The sequence below is a fragment of the Schistocerca americana genome, chromosome 1, assembly GCF_021461395.2.
Source record: "Schistocerca americana isolate TAMUIC-IGC-003095 chromosome 1, iqSchAmer2.1, whole genome shotgun sequence".
NCBI lineage: Eukaryota > Metazoa > Arthropoda > Insecta > Orthoptera > Acrididae > Schistocerca > Schistocerca americana.
Window position 1 is genome coordinate 1168642954 of NC_060119.1, and position 22494 is coordinate 1168665447.

The following is a 22494-nucleotide window of genomic DNA, read 5'->3' on the forward strand; positions in this document are numbered from 1 at the left end:
TTTCATATCCGTGAAATTGACATTCATTCTGGAACACCCTGTATACAGGGTAAATCACCTAAAACTTGCACCGCAAATACAGGGTGTACATAAAGTCCAGGAACACTTTCAATTATTTATTGCACATGAACTAAACATTGTACAGATATCATACATACATCTTTTTGATTAGAAACTCTGAAAGGGTTTTTTTTTTTACAAACATTCGATATGCGAACCATGAGTGAACCGGCAGACGTCAATACGGTAATCGAATTCTTGCCATACCCGTCCCAGCACGGCATCGTCGACGGTGGCAATCGCTTCCCGCATTCTCTCCCGCAGCTCTGCTACATCACCCCGGATCTTTAATGTGTTCCCACAGAAAAAAGTCACATGGAATGAGATCTGGTGATCGGGAAGGCCATTTCATAAAACAGCTGTCCCCTTCTGTAGCACGGCCGATCCATCGATGCGGCAGCTCGGTGTTCAGGTATCCACCAACTACACGATAAAAATGGGGTGGAGCCCCATCCTGCTGAAAGATGAACAGAGAGTTCGATACTGCACCTGAGATATCAGCCATTGCTGCAACATGTCCAAGTAGGAATATCCATTGACAGTGCACTCGGGGAAGAAGAATGGCCCGTACAGTTTTTGACGTAACAAGGCGCAAAAAACATTTACCTTTGGGGAATCACGCTCAAATTCAATGCATTCATGTGGATGCTTTGTACTCCAGATTCGACAATTACGCCTGTTCACTTTCCCATTAGTGTGAAAAGTGGCTTCGTTGCTAAAAATTAAGCGATCAACAATGCCATCCCCATCCTCATTCAATTGTTGCAACCGTGAACAAAACTCAAAACGCTTATCTTTGGCCGGCCGTTGTGGCCAGCGGTTCTAGACGCTTCAGTCTGGAATCGCGCCGCTGCTACGGTCGTAGGTTCGAATCCTGCCTCGGGCGTGGATGTGTGTGATGTCCTTATGTCCTTAGGTTAGTTATGTTTAAGTAGTTCTAAGTCTAGGGGACTACCGAGCGAGGTGGCGCAGTGGTTAGCACACTGGACTCGCATTCGGGAGGACGACGGTTCAATCCCGCGTCTGGCCATCCTGATTTAGGTTTTCCGTGATTTCCCTAAATCACTCCAGGCAAATGCCGGGATGGTTCCTCTGAAAGGGCACGGCCGACTTCCTTCCCCATCCTTCCCTAATCCGATGAGACCGATGACCACGCTGTCTGGTCTCCTTCCCCAACAACCAACCAACAAATCTAGGGGACTGATGACCTCAGATGTTAAAAGTCCCATAGTGCTTGGAGCCATTTCAATTTGCTTATCTTTGTCGTCGTTATTGAGCTTCTGCATAGGCTCCAATTTAAATGGTGTCATAGACAGCTTCTGTCGCAGAACTTTCCACACTGTCATTGGAGCCATTTCGAGTTCACGGGATGCACGACGCACCGATTTCTTTGGACTCCTTATGAATGTCTCTCGTACGCACTCCACAATCACTTTACTCACACTGGGACGTCCGCTTCTCTTTGCCGGGCACAAGCAACTCGTCGTAACGAGTTTGTTGTGGCAGTAGTAAATGGCCCTCCTTGTTGGTGGCTTCTTATCGTACTTGGCTGTAAACATCTGTTGAACAGCTGTGGCACACTTGGTTTTGTCGAACTCTAACACATAGAAAGCTCGCTCCGCACCTGAACTCGCCATGTTTGCGACTATCGGCAAATTATCAAACTGCCTTGTGGCGGTATACGTGAAAAAAAAAAAAAAAACTTTCGGAGCTACTCTTCAAATGACATATGTATGACATCTGTAAAAAGTTTGGTTCTTGTGCAGTAAATAATTGAAAGTGTTCCCGGACTTTATGCAACCCTGTATTGTGGAAGTGGAAAGGGGTATTGATGTGCAGTTTTCACAGAATGGACTGTTAGCCAATAAACACGTTGTAATAATACTTAGTGTATGTTTTGTGCAAACATACACTTTTTAAATGAAACAGGCCCTATTGGTATTAACAAACTAAAAGTGAATAAATTAGATTGTCAGTGGTGTTTGTTGCAGGAGTCTAGTACGAATCGTTTACGAGATACTGTTTTTTGAAACGTGTCTACACTGACACTTGTTTGTGCCATTCAGTCTGTGAAGTTTCTAGGTACGACGTTATTGTGTTTGCTTACAGTGTGCTTGTGTGTTCCTCAAGTGCTCTGCGACTCGCTAGTCAGTTACTGCGTGACAGTGCAAGCGGTCGATCGTGAATGGACGACGGGATTTGCCGGTGCAAAAAAAGTGTGTATGGAGGGTGTAGGAAGAATGCAGTTCACTTTTGTACGGTACGTGTTGCAAGATATCGCAATAGACGTCAACAGTGTCGGCAGTTACGTGAAAGTGGTAGTGTAACGCATAGACAACGTAACAGAACGAACCAAGTGACTATAGAAGAAGGCGAAGTAAATGTTCTTGCTGCTGTTGCAGTTGATCCACACTTAAGCTCCCGCGCAATCGCACGAGGGAGTGGCAAGAGTTCTATGCATTCTCCATTCTACACTACTCGCCATTAAAATTGCTACACCAAGAAGAAATGTAGATGATAAACGGGTATCCATTGGACAAATATATTATACTAGAACTGACATGTGATTACATTTTCACGCAATTTCGGTGCATAGATCCTGAGAAATTAGTAGCCAGAACAACCACCTCTGGTCGTAACAACGGCCTTGATACGGCTGGGCATTGAGTCAAACAGAGCTTGGATGGCGTGTACAGGTACAGCTGCCCATGCAGCTTCAACACGATACCACAGGTCATCAAGAGGTGTGACTGGCGTATTGAGACGAGCCAGTTGCCCGGCCACCATTGCCCAGGCGTTTTCAGTTGGTGATAGATCTGGAGAATGTGCTGGCCAGGGCAGCAGTCGAACATCTTCTGTATCCAGAAAGGCCCGTACAGGACCTGCAACATGCGGTCGTGCATTATCCTGCTGTAATGTAGGGTTTCGCAGGGATCGAATGAAAGGTAGAGCCACGAGTCGTAACACATCTGAAATGTAGCGTCCACTGTTCAAAGTGCCGGCGATGCGAACAAGCGGTGACCGAGACGTGTAACCAATGGCACCCCATACCATCACGCCGGGTGACACGCCAGTATGGCAATGACGAATACACGCTTCCAATGAGCGTTCACCGCGATGTCGCCAAACACGGATGCGACCATCATGATGCTGTAAACAGAACCTGGATTCATCCGTAAAAATGACGTTTCGCCATTCGTGCACTCACCTCCGTCGTTGAGTACACCATCGCAGGCACTCCTGTCTGTGATGCAGCGTCATGGGTAACCGCAGCCATGTTCTCCGAGCTGATAGTCCATGCTGCTGCAAACGTCGTCGATCTGTTCTTGCAGATGGTTGTTGTCTTGCAAACGTCCCCATCTGTTGACTCAGAGCCATTCGGATAAGATGCCTGTCATCTCGACTGCTAGTGATACGAGGCCGTTGGGATCCAGCACGGCGTTCCGTATTACCCTCCTGAACCCACCGATTCCATCTTCTGCTAACAGTCATTGAATCTCGACCAACGCGAGCAGCAATGTCGCGATACGATAAACCGCAATCGCGATAGGCTACAATCCGACCTTTATCAAAGTCGGAAACGTGATGGTACGCATTTCTCCTCCTTACACGAGGCATCACAACAACGTTTCACCAGGCAACGCCGGTCAACTGCAGTTTGTGTATGAGAAATCGGTTGGAAACTTTCGTCATGTCAGCACGTTGTAGGTGTCGCCACCGGCGCCAGCCTTGTGTGAATGCTGTGAAAGCTAATCATTTCATATCACAGCATCTTCTTCCTGTCGGTTAAATATCGCGTCTGTAGCACGTCATCTTCGTGGTGTAGCAATTGTAATGGCCAGTAGTGTGCATAGGTTCCGTGTCTAGCACATCTCTCTCCTCTAAGAGCTGCATGGAAACGATTATGAGAATCGTGTTAACATCTGTACATGGACACTAAGACAGAATACTCCAGATGTATCATTCATTTCGTTTAGTGATGAAGCCGCATTTACCAATCGCGACCAGGTAAACCGCCTAAACATGCACTATTGCTCTATTGACAATCCCCATTGGCTTCGTCAGGTGGAATGTCAGCGTCCATGGAGTCTAAACTTGCAGTGTAGGTTAGTGGACCATCAGCTCATAGTCCCGTTTTTCACAGACGGAACACGGAATAAGTACACGTATCGCAGCCTCCAAAAAGACCATCTTCCATGGATGTTAGTAGACGTTCTCTGCAGACTAGGAGGAACCTGTGGTATCAACATCATGGCCACACAGCCCACAGTGGACGAAGTACAGGGTGTCCCACTCAAACCTCCCTGATTTCAAAGACCCAGGAAATTAAAAAGAAAAACACACACAGTAGATACGTAGATACGACAATGAAAAATGCACCACTTTGTAGAGCATCTCAAAGAATTTATTTATTTATCATCAATACATCACGAAGAATATCGAGTCTATATTCAATTTCTTGCCAAGTTCTTTGTAACATTTCCTCTGTTATTGTTGCAATCACATTAGTGATACGATGTCGCAACGTGGAATATCGTCCACTTTCGTTGCATACATGCGGTCCTTCGCGAATCCCCACATGAAGAAATCATGCGGCGTAATGTCGGGTGAACGTGGTGGCTAGTCAATGTTTCCTCCGCGTCCGTTCCAACGATTGGGAAATTTTCTGTCCAGGAACTTGGGAACAGCCGTTGACCAATGCGGCGGAGCTCCATCTTGTTGAAAAATGATGTTGGGGTGCAAGTCTTGTATCTGAGGATACTCTAACAGCTCCAACATATCCAGATACATTGACCCATTCACTGTTTTTTTCCGCAAAGAAGAACTGTCCAACAATCCTGTCGTGCATTAGCCCACACCAGACGTTTAGTTTAGGGCTATCATGAACATGTTCAATGACAATGTGCGGATTTTGCGGGCCCCAAATCCGAACATAATGCCTATTAACCCTTCCTGATAGATGAAAGATTGCCTCATCTGAGAATAAACGTCTTTCCAGGAAGCTGGCATCCATATCAATACGCTGCAGCATATCCGCAGCAAATTGTTGTCGGCGTGGTTTGTCGTTTGGCGTCAGATGTTGCAGAATTTGCACTTTGTAAGCACACATACGAAGACGCTGGTGAACTACACGATGCAATGTTGATCGAGGTACATCAAGTTACCTAGATGCTTGACGAATTGACTTACGTGGGCTTCTGAAAAACGTTTGTCTGATGTCCTCTACTGTCTCTTCTGAAACTCCATAATATGCACTGCCAGAATGTTTCAGAACACTTCCTGTTATCAGAAACTTCCTATACCATTCCTTACTTGTTTTCACATCAGGTGGATCACATTCATACACACGACGATAATTTCTTTGCACAGTAATCGGCGATTTTGTTTCTGCAAACCACACTACTGCTTGTGGGCGCTGCTGTGGAGTCGCCATTTTCACTTCATGCGACCATGCTGCTCTCTGGCGACGATACTTGGCACATCTGACGCGGGAATATAAATTCTTTGAGATGCACTACAATGTGGCGCATTTTTTGCGGTCGTATCTTCTGTGGTTTTTCCCTTCTGGGTCCTTTAAATCAGGGAGGTTTGAGTGGGACACCCTGTACTGCAACATATCTTCACGAATTTTTCCAAATCGTTTGACCGGCTACAGAGGTACCTAGGCCAGCCCGTTCCCTGGATTTGACGCCTGTAGACGTTTTTCTGTGGGGAAAGCTAAAAGACGCTGTCTACAAGGACATATCAACTACATCCAGTAATGTGCAACTACATATTAGTGCAGCCTGCTCGGACAACTTCGCTGAAATGCTAGCACGTGTGCAGCAGCAGTCGTTCTGTACGAGACTGGAGCCGTATATTGCCATTGCCGGTCATTTTGAATACAAGCTGTGACAGCCTATGGTCTCTTTTATTGAGAATCCTCAAAACTAGTGTATGCACTTGTATTGTTTGTTAGTGTATGCTGCCACATGTATTGTACAAGTGTCAGTGTGGGAACTTTCCAAAATACGATATCTCGTAAACGACTCGCACTAAAACCCAGCAACAAACACCACTCAAATTCCAGTTTACCCTACATTTAGTTTGTTAACGTGAATAGGTATTATCCCATTTAAAAACTGTATGTTTGCACAAAATGCACTTTCAAGTATTATTACAATCTGTTAATTGGCTAACAATACGACCCCTGACTATCAGTCCATTCTGTGAAAACTGCACATCAATAGCACTTTCCATTTCCGCACCGAACGAGGTGGCGCAGTGGTTAGCACACTGGACTCGCATTCGGGAGGACGACGGTTCAATCCCGTCTCCGGCCATCCTGATTTAGGTTTTCCGTGATTTCCCTAAATCGTTTCAGGCAAATGCCGGGATGGTTCCTTTGAAAGGGCACGGCCGATTTCCTTCCCAATCCTTCCCTAACCCGAGCTTGCGCTCCGTCTCTAATGACCTCCTTGTCGACGGGACGTTAAACACTAACCACCACCACCACCACCATTTCCGCAGTATCTGCGGCGCAAGTTTTAGGTGATTCACACTGTATATATTTAAATTTTTGCATTTGTGTTTAAGCGATGGCTCGGTTGGTTAGCAAGGCAGAGGAAAGAGCCGCAAACCGCAGTCCACGCATTGTGTTTTTTTGTTCCACTCTTAACATAATTTTCAGTTTTCGAAAACCGTTGTTAATATGATAATTGCTGAGTTGTATTTGTTGTCCGTCTCCGCCTGTAGCTATAATGTGCTCCACAAGTCTCGATTAGCTGGTTGATAGGTCATAAGAAGTTGGCAGTGTTTGCTAAATCACTGTAGGGTTAAAAGTAAACTTTGGTGTAATGGCTTCTCTACGAACAAAGGACCTGTCGCGCATCTCGGAAAGTCTTTAAGCCTCTTGCAGCACTGAGCACAAGTACAAGTGAAAAATATTCAGGGAAGATATAGTCATATTACTACGTAATCTTTTTCTTTAAGGAAAGGAGGCAAAACCAACAATATACTTTTTCCGGTTATTGTACCATTTATTGATTTGTTGGCTGTCACGGAGCAGAGTTTGTTTACGACACTCCTTTTGTTTCAGCATGGTCACAAAAGTCACTTAAAATATTCGAAAATTGTAATAAATGCAGGCCAAACAAAGGTTATTCACAAAAGGAGTACAATCAGTGGGCCCATTGCCATCTACGCTTTTTAATAATTGTATTAATGACATTATCCATAGCTGCTAGTATCTTATATACAGTGGAATAACATTATCAAAACGTAGTATTTTAAATACTTCACTAGTGCGTACTATAGCTCAACACTGCAAGAAATTATAAGAGTTACAGCAACTTGAATCATCATTTCTCATGAGTTAATTTTTTCTTCACTGACTCTGGCTTCTGCTACGTGTCCGCATATCGGATCGTATTAATCATTTTCCCTGTAGCTTTTGTGCAATGCATAGTTCTTTTCTCATTCTGCTCAGTGATCATCAGAAAGGCATTATAGGATCACAGGAAACAGGCTGCATCAAAATTTTTGCTCATCTTCCCATTTCCTCTTCATCTTGCTTTTCTATAGTAGGAATTGCCTATGTTAGCCCTTTTTTTACGCAAGTTTCCGAATAAACGTACCTCTTTCTACTGCACTCCTTGTTTTATTAAAATTTCGAACACGTGTTCTCATTAAACATTTTGTCTACTAAATTAGTGATTAAAGAGACGGAGACTAGTAACAATATGGGATAAGCCACGTTATAGCTGTAGTTAAATCCTGATGATAGTAGTCCATCATTGGATTCCTCGGACCTGTGGAAAACGAGTAAGACAGGAGCGTATGGGTGTACGACGCTGGCGAGCTACAAAATGCCATCCCCAACGAACTATACTTGCACCAATTCCGTTTGACACGTAAGAAACGACCTATCTGTCAACAGGGAATGCAGATCTTTCTAATACCCTGATGGCCTAGAGTAAGCAGCCCAAATTTCAAGTTTCTAACAAATAAAATACAAGCTGATAGATGCTCTCAGAGGCCTCACAGAGTTTTTAAACCATGTTGCGGAAAACCCAGCGAAGACCAAAGTTTCTATTTTCTCAACAGAAAACTCTGCAAGAACCTGGCAGTAACATAGAGTAGTTTCTATTTGTTCAACAGAAAACTCTGCAAGAACCTGGCAGTAAGATAGTGTAGTTTCAACATGCATCTCATTAGTAACCATCACTACCTCTGAGCATTTACTGATAATATCCTAACGTTCAGCAAACACTGCTTGAATGTCAAAAAACGAGAAAATTGTCCGTAGCAGCATTATTCAGCGGTTATCTTGCATATGGAATGTCCTGCATACTATTGTCCTTTCTGTTTGTTATTCAAATGCAAAATAGGTCCCCAAAATTCTTTCCGCATTCGGTAATTAGACACTGCATGACATTAGTCCTATAGACTAATTACAGAATGCCCAACTGCCACACTTACACATCTACAAATCCCACAGCCTTATGCCTCGAACATTATTTAGTATTTAGAACCTTTGTTATATAATTATTTGATAACGCTTTAATTTTAGTCTGTAGTTTTTTTACGAAATAGTCTTTGCTCTACACGCGCACTGGTCGGTAAAATGTTGGAAACTCTTAGAAGAAATGGATCTCCTTGAATTCTTGTTGTAATAGAACAGATGCATGGGTCTCCATGAAGATGACGATGATTTTCAGCCAGGTGTCCAGATACTTATGATCACATAGTGTATATGTAAATGACGTAGTGGATGACGACAGAAGTTCCATGAGGCGGTTCATGGATGATCCTGTTATAAAAAGAGAAATCTCAACGCTAGAAAACTGTGAAGAAATGCAGGAAGACATTATGACATTACTGTCACATACCGCTACGCGATCTACAGCTACATCTACATGGATACTCTGCAAATCACATTTAAGTGCCTGGCAGAGGATTCATCGAACCACCTTCACAATTCTCTATTATTCCAATCTCGTATAGCGCGCGGGAAGAACGAACACCTATATCTTTCCGTACGAGCTCTAATTTCCCTTATTTTATCTTGGTGATCGTTCCTCCCTATGTAAGTCGGCGTTAACAAAATATTTTCGCATTCGGAGGAGAAAGTTGGTTATTGGAATTTCGTGAGAAGATTCCGTCGCAACGAAAAACGCCTTTTTTTTAAATGATGTCCATCCCAAATACTGTATCATTTCTGTGACAATCTCTCCCATATTTAGCGCTAATACAGAACGTGCTGCCTTTCTTTGAACTTTTTTGATGTTCTCAGTCAGTCCTATCTGGTAAGCATCCCACACCGCGCAACAGTACTCTAAAAGAGGACGGACAAGCATAGTGTAGGCAGTCTCCTTAGAAGGTCTGTTATATTTTCTAAGTGTCCTGCCAATAAAACGCAGTCTTTGGTTAACCTTCCCCACAACATTTTCTATGTGTTCCTTCCAGTTCAAATTGTTGGTAATTGTAATCCCTAGGTATTTAATTGAATTTGCGGCTAAAAGCCGTAAATTTTCGTGTAACCGAAGTTTAACGCGTTCCTTTTAGCACTCATGTGGATGACCTCACACTTTTCGTTATTTAAGGTCAACTGCCACTTTTCGCACCATTCCGTTATTTCTTCTAAATTGTTTTGCAGTTTGTTTTGATCTTCTGATGACTTTATTAGTCGATAAACGACAGAGTCATCTGCAAACAACCTTAGACGGCTGCTCAGATTGTCTCCCAAATCGCTTATATAGATAAGTAACAGGAAAGGGCCTATAACACTACCTTGGGGAACGCCAGAAATCATTTCTGTTTTACTCGATGACTTTCCGTCAATTACAACGAACTGTGACCTCTCCGACAGGAAATCAGAGATCCAGTCATATAGCTGAGACGATATTCCATAAGCATGCAATTTCACTACGAGCCGCTTGTGTGACACAGTGTCAAAACCCTTCCGGAAAGCCAGAAATACGGAATCGATCTGAAATTCCTTGTCAATAGCACTCAGCACTTCATGTGAATAAAGAGCTAGTTGTGTTTCACAAGAGCGATGTTTTCTAAACCCATGTTGACTGTGTGTCAAATGGTTCAAATGGCTCTGAGCACTATGGGACTAAACTTCTGAGGTCATCAGTCCCCTAGAACTTAGAACTACCTAAACCTAACTATCCTAATGACATCACACACATCCATGCCCGAGGCAGCATTCGAACCTGCGACCCATAGCGGTCGCGCGGTTCCAGACTGTAGCGCGTAGAACCGCTCGGCCACCCCGGCCGGCTGACTGTTTGTCAATAGACCGTTTCCTTCGAGGTAATTCACTATGTTCGAACGCAATATATGTTCTAAAATCCTGCTGCATATGGACGTTAACAATATGGGCCTGTAATTTAGTGGATTACTCCTACTACCTTTCTTCAATATTGGTGTGACCCGTGCAACTTTCCAGTCTTTGGGTACGGCTCTTTCGCCGAGCGAACGGTTGTATATGATTGTTAAGTATGGAGCTACTGCTTCTCCTTTTGGGGCCTCTGGGTCCTCCTCGTCGGCAGAAGGCGTTCAGTGAATCTCATTGGGGAGTCTGGAGGTCCGCTGGGAGCAGGAGAGTATTCGCGGAAGTATAGCTGCGGCCTGCTTCATGTTTTTCTTCGGCAGTGCCCGTGCCTCTCCTTGCCCTGAGAGGAAAGTACAGTGCCGCCGCACTGCCACCTCCAGAGAATAATGCACGACCCTTTTTCCTGTTCTGTTTGGGCTTCAAAGGAGGAGACACTGAGATGCCGCGTGGCCAGTGTGGGAAATACCGTTGCTTTCGTTCCAGATTTGGTGTATCCAGTCGAATTGAGTCACGCCACCGTGTTTGGCGGGAAGCAGCTGACCAATCGATGAGACGCTGCTCCACCCCAGTGCCAGCCTCTTACTTGTTACGATGTATTTTGTATGTCCAGAGTGGAAAGTTTCTTAGCGTTCCCCAATTTTTTCGTGAAATATGCTAGATTCTCGTCCATCATATTGGCAGCAGGTGATGACCTTCACATACTTTTTTTGTAAGTAGAGATCTGCGGAAGGAGATCTATGTTTCATGGTCATTTGATCGCCACCTGAAGGGTCACGCGTCGTCCTGCCACTGTTTGGGACTCCGTCTTCAGGCCACGAGTGGCGTACCGGTACCATCCGACCGCCGTGTCATCCTCATGGGAGGATGCGGATAGGAGGGGCGTGGGGTCAGCACCCCACTCTCCCGGTCGTTACGATGGTATTCTTGACCGAAGCCGCTACTGTTCGGTCGATTAGCTCCTCAATTGGCATCACGAGGCTGAGTGCACCCCGAAAAATGGCACCAGCGCATGGCGGCTGGATGGTCACCCATTCAAGTGCCGGCCACGCCCAACAGCGCTTAACTTCGGTGATCTCACGGGAACCGGTGTATCTGCTGCGGCAAGGCAATTACCATATATAAGGAAACCATGGAAAATCTAATTGTGGATGTCGGTTGTGGATTTGAAATGCTGTCCTACTAATGAACTTCCAATATGTCTTATCACTGCCTACCAAGGGTCAGTACCACAAGACAGAGACAAATTGGAAAGGAAGAAATAAAATGTCATTCAAGAATGTCACCAACATATTCTGGAATCCAGAAGATGTAGGAAAGAGCTATTGAGAAAACAGAGAGACAGAGAGAGAGAGAGAGAGAGAGAGAGAGAGAGATATGAACAGAAGAATCCACAAAGGAAGTACGAAATGCAAAGGACAAAAAAATTAAAAAGAAAACAATAGAAATGACACTGGAAGATGCAGAAAAAGTGAGGGAAGGTTAATATAAAGCACACAGGCATAGCAGAATTACAGAAAATGGGGAGGAGTGTACAATATGGAAAATAACTTTTTTGTTATTTTGTCACAGTGAACACTTTCGCAATAAGAAAAACGGAAAGCTTTCTTCGTAGCAACTGTTTGGTGCAGACGGAAATACGGTTTGTTGATTTTGGGGAAACGTAAGTGCCGCAGTTGCAGTAGTGGGATCCATGGGGGTAGCTCACTACTTCCTAACATTGCCATGCAACTTGTGTTGCTTAATTTGGCCAGCACTTGTGGCACCTTGTTGTATCATTAACGTTTGATTTTTCGAACTCTGCAGGTAACCAGATACTGTTACACTTTCTCCATACAGTCTTCTACACTTTTTGGTACCTTCCCAAAATATTAGCGTCGTTTTGTAATGTGATTTGAGTTTTAGAGAACTTGGTTCACTTTTAACTTTTATTGCGACATTTAACAGTCATTAGAGCATATCGGTATCTGTTAATCTCAGTCTTCACTTAGATTCGAAGATCCTTTACATGCTATTCCATGGTTAGTCGACCCAGCAGTAATAAATATGATCTGGTGAACACCTCTACATCTGTATCTACGTCTACATAAACACTCCGCAAGCCACCATATTGTGGATGGCGGGGAGTACCGTGTATCACTACTAGTTCAAAAATGGTTCAAATGGCTCTAAGCGCTATGGGACTTAACATCTGAGGTCATCAGTCCCCTAGACTTAGAACTACTTAAACCTAACTAACCTAAGGACATCACACACATCCATGCCCGAGGCAGGATTGGAACCTGCGACACTAGCAGCCGCGTGGTTCCGGACAGAAACGCCTAGAGCCGCTCGGCCACCGCGGCCGGCTATCACTACTAGTCACTTCCTTTCCTGTTCCACTGGCAAACAGAGCGAGGGAAAAACGACTATCTGCATGCCTCCGTAAGAGCCCAGATCTCTCTCTAATCTTATCTTCACGATTCTTACAGTCGTTTTACAGTCAGCCACAAACGCCTGTTCTCTAAGTTTTCTCAATAGTGCTCCTCGAAAAGAACGTCGCCTCCATTCCAGCGATTCCTGTTCGAGTTCCCGAAGCATCTCGGTAATACTTCCGTGTTGTTCGGACATACCGAAAAATCACCACTTAAAATATCGGACAGCATTCGTACGGAGCAATTTCAACAATCGACATTTTAAATAACTGGCAGTATTCGTACGGAACGATTTCTAGTGGAACGACCACATAAAACTAATCGTAACAAAAGCAGGTGTCGGACTGAGAATTGATGGAAGCTTGTTGTCCTTTCTATGACGGCGTTATCGCTGTGCACAGCGACCAAACTCAACGATCAGTTATATTAAGAATTCAGAGAAAGGAACGATCCTTGCACTCGCTCACCTTGTTTGTTCAAACATTTATTTTATAACGATCATAGCACTTATGATCGTCGACTTTGATCCAAAAGTAGAAAACAACTTTAAACCTACAGAGGATGTAAGAATGTAACGGCCGGCCGCGGTGGCCGTGCGGTTCTGGCGCTGCAGTCCGGAACCGCGAGGCTGCTACGGTCGCAGGTGCGAATCCAGCCTCGGGCATGGGTGTGTGTGATGTCCTTAGGTTAGTTAGGTTTAAGTAGTTCTAAGTTCTAGGGGACTTATGACCTAAGATGTTGAGTCCCATAGTGCTCAGAGCCATTTTAAGAATGTAACGTGTTGTACATAAACAGGCTGAAAGACACATTATTCTATGATTTAACGATTCTAAAATAATTGATTCAACCAATCATACTGTATTTAAAATTTCTGAGACTATGTGTACTACGGAGGGATTTCAAGTGAAACGACTACATAAAACTAGTAATAGGAAAGGCAGACGCCAGACTGAGATTTATAGGACTCAGGAGTTGTAGCCCACCCGCGAAAGAGGAAGCTGACGAGACCATCGTGGGACCAATACGGGACTACTGTTCGTCAGTCTGGGACCATTGCCAGACAGAAGTGCTAGAAGAAATAGTGATCCAAACATGAGCACCACCTTTCGCGACATGCGTTTAGTAAGAGCGAAAGCGTGGCCGAGAATCTCAGCCAGCTCCAGTGGCGGCACTGCAAGATAGACGTTGTGCATCACTGTACGGTTTACGGTTAAAATTCCGAGTACCTACGTTCTTAGAAGATTCAACCGGCATACAAAAATGGTTCAAATGGCTCTGAGCACTATGCGACTTAACTTCTGGGGTCATCAGTCGCCTAGAACTTAGAACTATTTAAACCTAACTAACCTAAGGACATCACACACATCCATGCCCGAGGCAGGATTCGAACCTGCGACCGTAGAGGTCGCTCGGTTCCAGACTGTAGCGCCTAGAACCGCACGGCCACTCCGGCCGGCCAACCGACATACAAGGTGCGACAATAAAGTAATGAGACTCATGTGAAAAAAATGTTGCTTACCGTTTTAGTCAAGTTTAGTGTTGTCTCCTTCACAGTAGTTCCCTTCTGATTGCACACACTTTTTCCTGCGCTTCTGCCATTGATGATAATATTTCTGGAACTCATCTTCTGTAATATCCTCCAAGACCCTCGTCACCGCTGTTTGGACATCTTGTGTTGTTTGAAAATGGTGTACCTTGACAGCCGTTTTGACTCTTGGAAATAGAAAAAAGTCGCACGGAGCGATATCTGGTGAATAAGGTGGCTGTGGTAGTACTGAAATTTGTTTCGAGGTTAAAAATTGCTGTCCTGACAGAGCAGTATGGGATGGCGCATTATCGTGATGCAGAATCCAGTTATCAACAATGTTGGCATGGACACGAAGAACTCTTTTACGAAGTCTTTCTAAAATTTCTTCGTAGTAATATTGGTTAACTGTTTGTCCAGGATCAGATCATATAAGTTCACACACCTTGGCCAAGTTGTCATCCGTCTGTGAGGTTTATGGTCGTCCAGTGTGGTCTTCATCTTCAACATTTGTTCTGCCTTCACTAAACATTTTATGCCAACGAAAAACTTGAGTTCTTGACATAACCTCCTCTCCAAAAGCCTTCTTAACCTTACCGTGAGTTGTCGTCGCGTTTTCACCCAATTTAACGAAAAAAGAGATGGCATACCGTTGCGCAATATTATGCGGTTCCATTTCCGTGACGAGAGACACGAACACGTGTTACCTTATTACAGCACAACTCACGACTGAGCAGTTGCATCGATGTGCCGCTTGGACTAGAAGCAACTTATAGAACAAGGTCAAAGATATTGTGCCTACACAAGCCTGCAGGGTTGCCACAGCTTGCAAAGAAAATCAGTCTCATTACTTTATTGTCGCACCTCGTATTTCTTCCTCCTAAGCGTATCTAGCGAAAATGTCAAGAAAGTAAAAGTTGTAAAGTTTAGAGCTCAAATGTAGGTTTACCAGCAATCTTTATTCCCAAAGACCATTCACGACTGGATGAGGAAAGGGCGAGGGGAAAATAACACACAGTCACGTACAAAGTACTCTTTGCCACACACCAAAATGTACATGTAGATTTAAGTATTTAAGCTTCCTTGCTCCTGATAGGCGCAACCCTTCCTTGTTTCGACCAACATAAGTAATCTGACAGACAGCATGAACATCAATCTGCTACTGTTTGCTGATACGGGAAAGTATCGTCGTTGAGTGACGGTAGGTTTCTATTTGGTGTGATGGATTACAACTTGCTTCAAAGGTGGATAAGTGTAAGTTAATGCAGATGAGTTGGTAAAACAATTCTGTAATGCTCGAATTCATTATTAGTGTTGTGCTGCTTGTCACAGTCACGACGATTATTTATCTAGGCGCAAAATTGTAAAGCGTTGTGAAGGAAAACGATCACTCAAGGACGGTAATCGGGAAGGCGCATGGTTGACTTCGGTTTATTGGTAGAATTTTAGAAAAGTGTAGCTCCCTGTAAAGGTGACGGCATGTAGAACACTTGTACGAGCCCATTCTTGAGGGTTTGGGATCCCCAACAGGTCGGATTAAAGAAAGAGAGCGAAGCATTTCAGATACGTGCTGCTAGATTTGTTGCCGGTAGATTCCATCAACACGCAAGTGTCTTGGAGATGCTTCGTGAACTCACATTGGTGTCACTGGAGGGAAAACGATGACAAACTGACTTGAGAAAGATTCTACTCCCACCAACGGATATTTCGCTAAAGGACCGCGACGACAAGATACTAGAAATTAGGGTTCGTGCGGAGCATATAAACAATCGTTTTTCTCTCTCTCTCTACTTGCCGGTGGAATAGGAAAAGAATCGACTAGTTGTGTTACATGGTACCCTTCGTCATACATAGTAAGATGGCTTGCGGTGTATGTACGTACATGTAGATGTAGATTAGACACTCATTCACGTAGAATTCACGGTGGAAAGAATGAATAGCTGCGACAAAAGGCTAAGTTTTTATCGTCACCCGAAACTGTAGATGTTCTGAATAAGGTGAAATAAATGGAGCACGACAGAATGCGGTTGTATTTCTTCAGTTTCGCTAAGCTGATGCAACCTGGAAGTGGGACAGCGCAGTTATCCTTGCACCAGACAACATTCGCGCTTTCTAGGCATCCGATTACTTGCAAAGTCCAGTGTTTCGCACGATTTGGACCTCAATTGTGAAGAACCACGCACAAGACATCTCATTCGGTGAAACACCAGTGATGTCATCGACGGCTGACGTGACAGCTACCTTGATTCATGTAATAAGTTCCACAAAATAAACAAGGATAAGAAAGGGAAGACGGAGCTTAGCATTCGGTCAATATCAAGGTCATTGGCAATGGAACACTCGTTCAATTGTCCACAAAACTGGAAAGAAATCGTCTGTGGCTGTTGTAGGAGTTATCGCAGCGTTCTACGGAAGTGATACGAACTACATTTCAATGCTCATCACGAATTAATAATGAATAATTAAAATTTAAATGTGTAATTATTTGCTAAATACACGAACAGCCATTAAAATTGCAACAGCGTGAAGACAGCGTGCAGCAACCGTCTTACTGGCATGCTGTGTAATACATACATGAACATGCAAATGATTATCATTTCAGCGCAACAAATCACGAAGGTGTAATATTATTTGCATCATGTATATAAGTAACGAATACGCAGCAGGTTTCTCATTAAGGTCTCGCATTAGAATGTTGTTTTTTTTGTAAAAAGATCGTTTCAGCTGGAACGTCTACCAGAGAAGTGATACACTTCTTGTCAATGAATTTGCACATAACGACAGAAATACACTAAAGAGCAAAAGAAACTGATACACCTGCCTAGTGTCGGGTAGGGCCCCCGCGAGCAACCAGAAGTGCCGCAACACGGCTTGGCATGGGTTCGACTAATGTATGAAAGAGTGCTGGAGGGAACTGACACCATGGATCCAGCAGGGCTGTCCATAAATCCATAGGAGTACGAGGTGGTGGAGATCTCTTCTGAACAGCACGTTGCAAGGCATCACAGATATGTCCAATAATGTTCAAGTCTGGGAAGTATGATGGTCAGCGGAAGTGTTTAAGCTCAAAGGAGTGTCACATTGTCCTGATGGAATTTCCCAAGTCCATCGGAATGCACAATGGGCACTAATGGATGTAGCTGATCAGATAGGATGCTTACGTGCGTGTCACCTGTCAGAGTTGTATCCAGACGTATCAGGGGTCCCATATCACTCCAACTGCACTCGCCCCACACCATTACAGAGTCTCCACCAGTTTGAACAGTCCCCTGTTGACATGCAGGGTGCATGGATTCGTGTGGTTGTCTCCATACCCGTACACGTCCATCCGCTCGATACAATTTGAAACGAGACCAGGCAACATGTTTCCAGTCATCAACAGTCCAAAGTCGGTGTTGACCGGTCCAGGCGAGACGTAAAGCTTTGTGTAGTGCACTCATCAAGGGTACACGAGTGGGCCTCTGGCTCGAAAAACCATATCGATGATGTTTCGTTCAACGGTTCGCACGCTGCCACTTGTTGGTGGACCAGCATTGAAATCTGCAGCAATTCAACAATCTCCGACATCGCTGCGGACGGAAAAAGATCCTTTAAGAACGGGACCAACGACGACTGAAGAGAACCGTTCAATGTGACCGAAGTGCAACCCTTCTGTCAAGTTGAACAATTCTCTTCAGTCGCCGTTGGTCCCCTTCTTGCAGGATCTTTTTCCAGCCGCAGCGATGTCGAAGATTTGATATTTTACCGTATTCGTGACTTTCACGGTACACCCGTGATTCGATTCGTACAGTAAAATTCCCACTTCATCGCTGCCTCAGAGATGCTGTGTCCCATCGCTCGTGCGCCGACTATATCACCACGTTCAAACTCACTTAGATCTCGATAACATGCCATTGTAGCAGCAGTAACCGATCTAACGAATGGGTCAAACACTTGTTGTCTTATGTAGGCGTTGCTGACCGCAGCGTTGCCTTCTGCCTGTTTACAAATATCTGTATTTGAATACGAATGCCTACACCATTTTCTATGGCTCTTCAGTGTGTAATTGCTAGCGAACTCACCTATGAAATAAAGGAGTTGATTACCAAGTTCCTCTTAAACTAGACGTTATTATGAGCTAGTATTTCGATTTGTGACTGGCTATAGAAAATGTATGTACTTGAATAATGGGCAGCTGTTGATCTAAAGCACATTTTCGTCTGATTTATCCTAAATTGACAAAATTAAAGCGTGTACTTTTACACTGTCGGTTAGACAAACGCTGTGCTGCTTCCTCGTCTCTGCCTGAGGAAAATGCCACAGAAACAGTCGAATCACGAAAACACACGGAACTGAATCTATACAGTTCATAGACACGACCAACACAGCTTTTCCTCCCCTTTAAAAAACAATGAAAGTGATATTAACGTCTCGAGACACAGACTGATAAATTGAAATCCTTTGTCGTGTCGCTGATATGTTAGAAAGGTCACCACTACCTCCAATAAAATTCAGAATGTCAAATCAAAAACATTTCAGCTGTCTAATTTCCAAGCTGTTATTTTATCGGGCTATCAGTTCCGGTGATTTATTACAGAGACGTAAAATAATTACTGTACAGGTCAGTGTTTGAACTGCTGTGTCGTACTACTCGGCGTTCTATCGTACAGCTGCAAATGGCATCTTCCTCGCGGGATTGAACATGCAAGATCTAGGCGCATATGTTGACAAACGCAGACCCCACCAGCCGCTAATGGCTCTAACTCACTTCCCTGACGATTCTCTTCGCCAGAGCTTAGTAACCACGACTGTAAACTGGCCCTTGACGGTACGACGAGAGCTACACGTGATCAGTGACTCCAGCAGTCGTGATGAGTACTCCACGAATCTCTGACGTACTGATGTTTGGACTCAATAACGGCCGAACACGTCATGCAAAATAGAAGCAGAGCGCCGTGTGTCTCATTTGCCGAAACCCGTCGCGAACCATCCAACGAGTGCGGTGATACATAGGGTATTGAATCAAACTTGTTTCCGAGAGGAGCGGGGTTCAAGGCACCGTCTGTAATGACCTTACCGTCGACTGAACGATAATCTTCCATAATTCCTTCGTTTAATGCGAATGGTGGTATGGTTTCTTTGAAAATCACACTATTTATTTCCCCTTACTTGTCCATTCTGGCTAGTACTATGTCGTTGTCGAAGAAAGATTAACCAGTAATCTTCCTTCGTTTGTTTCCCTTTTTGTGAAACTTCGAATGAGGTGGCTGGGCTCGTATTTTGAAATTTTATTCAAATCCTCAACCGAATCTCGTGATTTAATTTTCTCTTCCCTTTCCTAAATCAGATGGACCAATGTCACGACAGTAAGGAGTCTGCGGTCTGTTTCATTGTCAGACCCTAGTCCGCGATCAAATGGCTTCGATGCCAAGTGCGCAATGAATTGTATCCATACTTGCTTCAGGATACCGAGAAAGTAAGGGTACTTGAGGAAGTCGTTTATGGCTTAAAAAACGCATGTGTAGTCTCAGTATTAATCTACACTCTGCAAAGGTCAAAAGTATGTGGCGTCCAAAGTTTTTCATTGCACAATCTTCCGATCTAACGATGGACAACTAAAACCGATGTGAGTGTATATGTATGTTTGCAAGTGCGGATATTTAGCCGCCAAATATTGTTAAAATTCATGAATTCTTAGCCTGTCATTTATTTTGCGCGGTTCGGTATTAGTTTCGGTCAATGACCGTTATCAAGCTTCCCTGCCGTTTATGACAGCTAAGCTTGGTAATGGTCACTGACCGAAACCAGTAGCAAATTGTGCAAAATAAATGACAGTTGAAGGTTTCACCATGAATTTTTAACGGTATAGTGTTGATAGCTTGTGATTGTCATTGTTTAACAAACAATGTAAAAATGTCATTGCAGTCATGAATCCTTCAAATTTTTCTTTCTTCCTGTTAACAGTCCCATCTACACTGATGAATCAAAACAGTGTGGCTACCGCCCACCGCGGAACTGAAACCGACTGGTGTCGTTGCGGAGCAGAGACGAATGGGGAGTCATTCAAGTGTCGAAATTGGGAAATCCGCCGACATAAGCGACATTGGTATAGGGCAAATTGTTAGACCCAGCGCCTGGGAACAAGCATCTTGGAAATGGCGAATCAGTCGGTTACTCGCGCGCTACTGCCGTGACCATTTTTGCAAGTGGATTCAAAGACGGTGAAACCATGAGCAAACCACAAGATGTTGGTGACAAAGGGAAGAAGACTGTAAGCTGGTTCAAACGGATGTAAGCTGCAGTATTTATTTGAAGATGGAGAGACTTGCACAGGACATAGCAGCGTGGAGAGCTGCATAGAATTAATCTTTGGACTGAAGACCACAACACCAACAAGAACAACATGCGACTTTGACAAAGTGCAGAGTGTTATGACCCTGCGCCTGGGAACATCTCGAAAAAGGTGACGTTGGCCGGCTGTTTTACTGTCGTAGGCATCTTTGAAATGTGGCTGAAGAATGGTGATACCACAGGTAGGCTACAGGGTACTGGACGTCCACGCCTCATCACTCAACGTGGAGCTCCGAGGCTTCCGTGCTCTGCAAAGCAGGATGTCAGCGATCTGCGGCAGATCTGATGATAGAGAATAATGTTGCTGCAGCGAGATTGGACGTGGATCAATGGAAACGTGTCACCCAGTTGGATAAATCACTTTTCTTATTACACCAGGGCGATGGCCGTGTCCGTACACACCGTCGTCCAGGCAAAAGGCTTGATACTTGCACCGCGCCACTTGGTGTACAGTACCAGAATCAACCATCCACTACCACTTTTCCTGTTCCCTCTATGGGTGAAGCGTGGGAAGAATTACTGTCGTTTTGTATGTGCTCGAATTACTCTAATCTTATCCTCGTGGCTGTTATACGATATGTAGTTTGAAGAGAGCGCAGAAGACATGGTCGGATGTCAGTGTAATGACGTACACATACACACCGTATACGGCCAGAGTTGCAATTAAAGTTAAAATCTTCTGAGTTGTTAGGCCGCTTCATGTTTCCTTCTATAACAACCGACGTTTCGACCACTATGCTGGGATCTTCTTCAGGATATTTCGATGTCCACTATTGCTAGAACAGTGTTCTATCAATAGTGGACACCGAAACATCTTGAAGAAGATCCCAGCAGACCGACCGAAACGTCGATTATATTACAAGGAGACATGACGCGGCCTAACAATCCAGAAGATTTTAATTTCAGTGACGATGGCCACGAAAGCCTGCAGACTTACACAGAGTTGCAATTCTTTGCGACAGGTGGAACGGCCACCACAGCCATTAGTGTTGTTCGTGTTTAGTGTTGTTACCAGTCCTGGTAACCGAGCGAGGTGGCACAGTGGTTAGCACACTGGACTCGCATTCGGGAGGACGACGGATCAATCCCGCGTCCGGCCATCCTGATTTAGGTTTTCCGCGATTTCCCTACATCGCTTCAGGCAAATGCCGGGATGGTTCCTTTGAATGGGCGCGGCCGACTTCCTTCCCCATCCTACCCGAATCCGATGAGACCGATGACCTCGCAGTTTGATCTCCTCCCCTAAATCAACCCAACCCAGTCCTGGTAGGGTATATCAGAGGCACGAACAGCATCAGATGTTGAAGGACACAAAGATGCCTCGTACTTATCTATATCTAAATCTACGGAGCTATGCAAATCACACTTAAGTGCCTGGCTGAGGATTCATCGAACCACTTTCACAATAATTCTATGTATTCCAATCTCGACAGCGCACAGAAAACCGAACACCTGTATCTTTCCGTGCGAGGTCTGATTTTCCTCATTTTAGTACGATGATCGTTTCCCCTATGTAGGTCGATGTCAACAAAATATTTTCGCATTCGCAGGAGAAAGTTGGTGATTGATATTTCGTTACAAGATACCGCCGCATCGAAAAACACTTTTATTTTAATGATGTCCTCCCCAAATCCTGTATCATATCAGTGACACTCTTTCCCCTATTTCTCGCGAATACAAAACGTACTGCTATTCTTTGAACTTTCTCGATGTACTGCGTTACTCCTGTCTGGTATGGATCCAACACCGCGCAGCAGTAATCGAAAAGAGGACAGACAACCGTAGTGTAGGTAGTCTCTTTAGTAGATCTGTTGCATCTTCTAAGTGTTGTGCCAATAAAACGC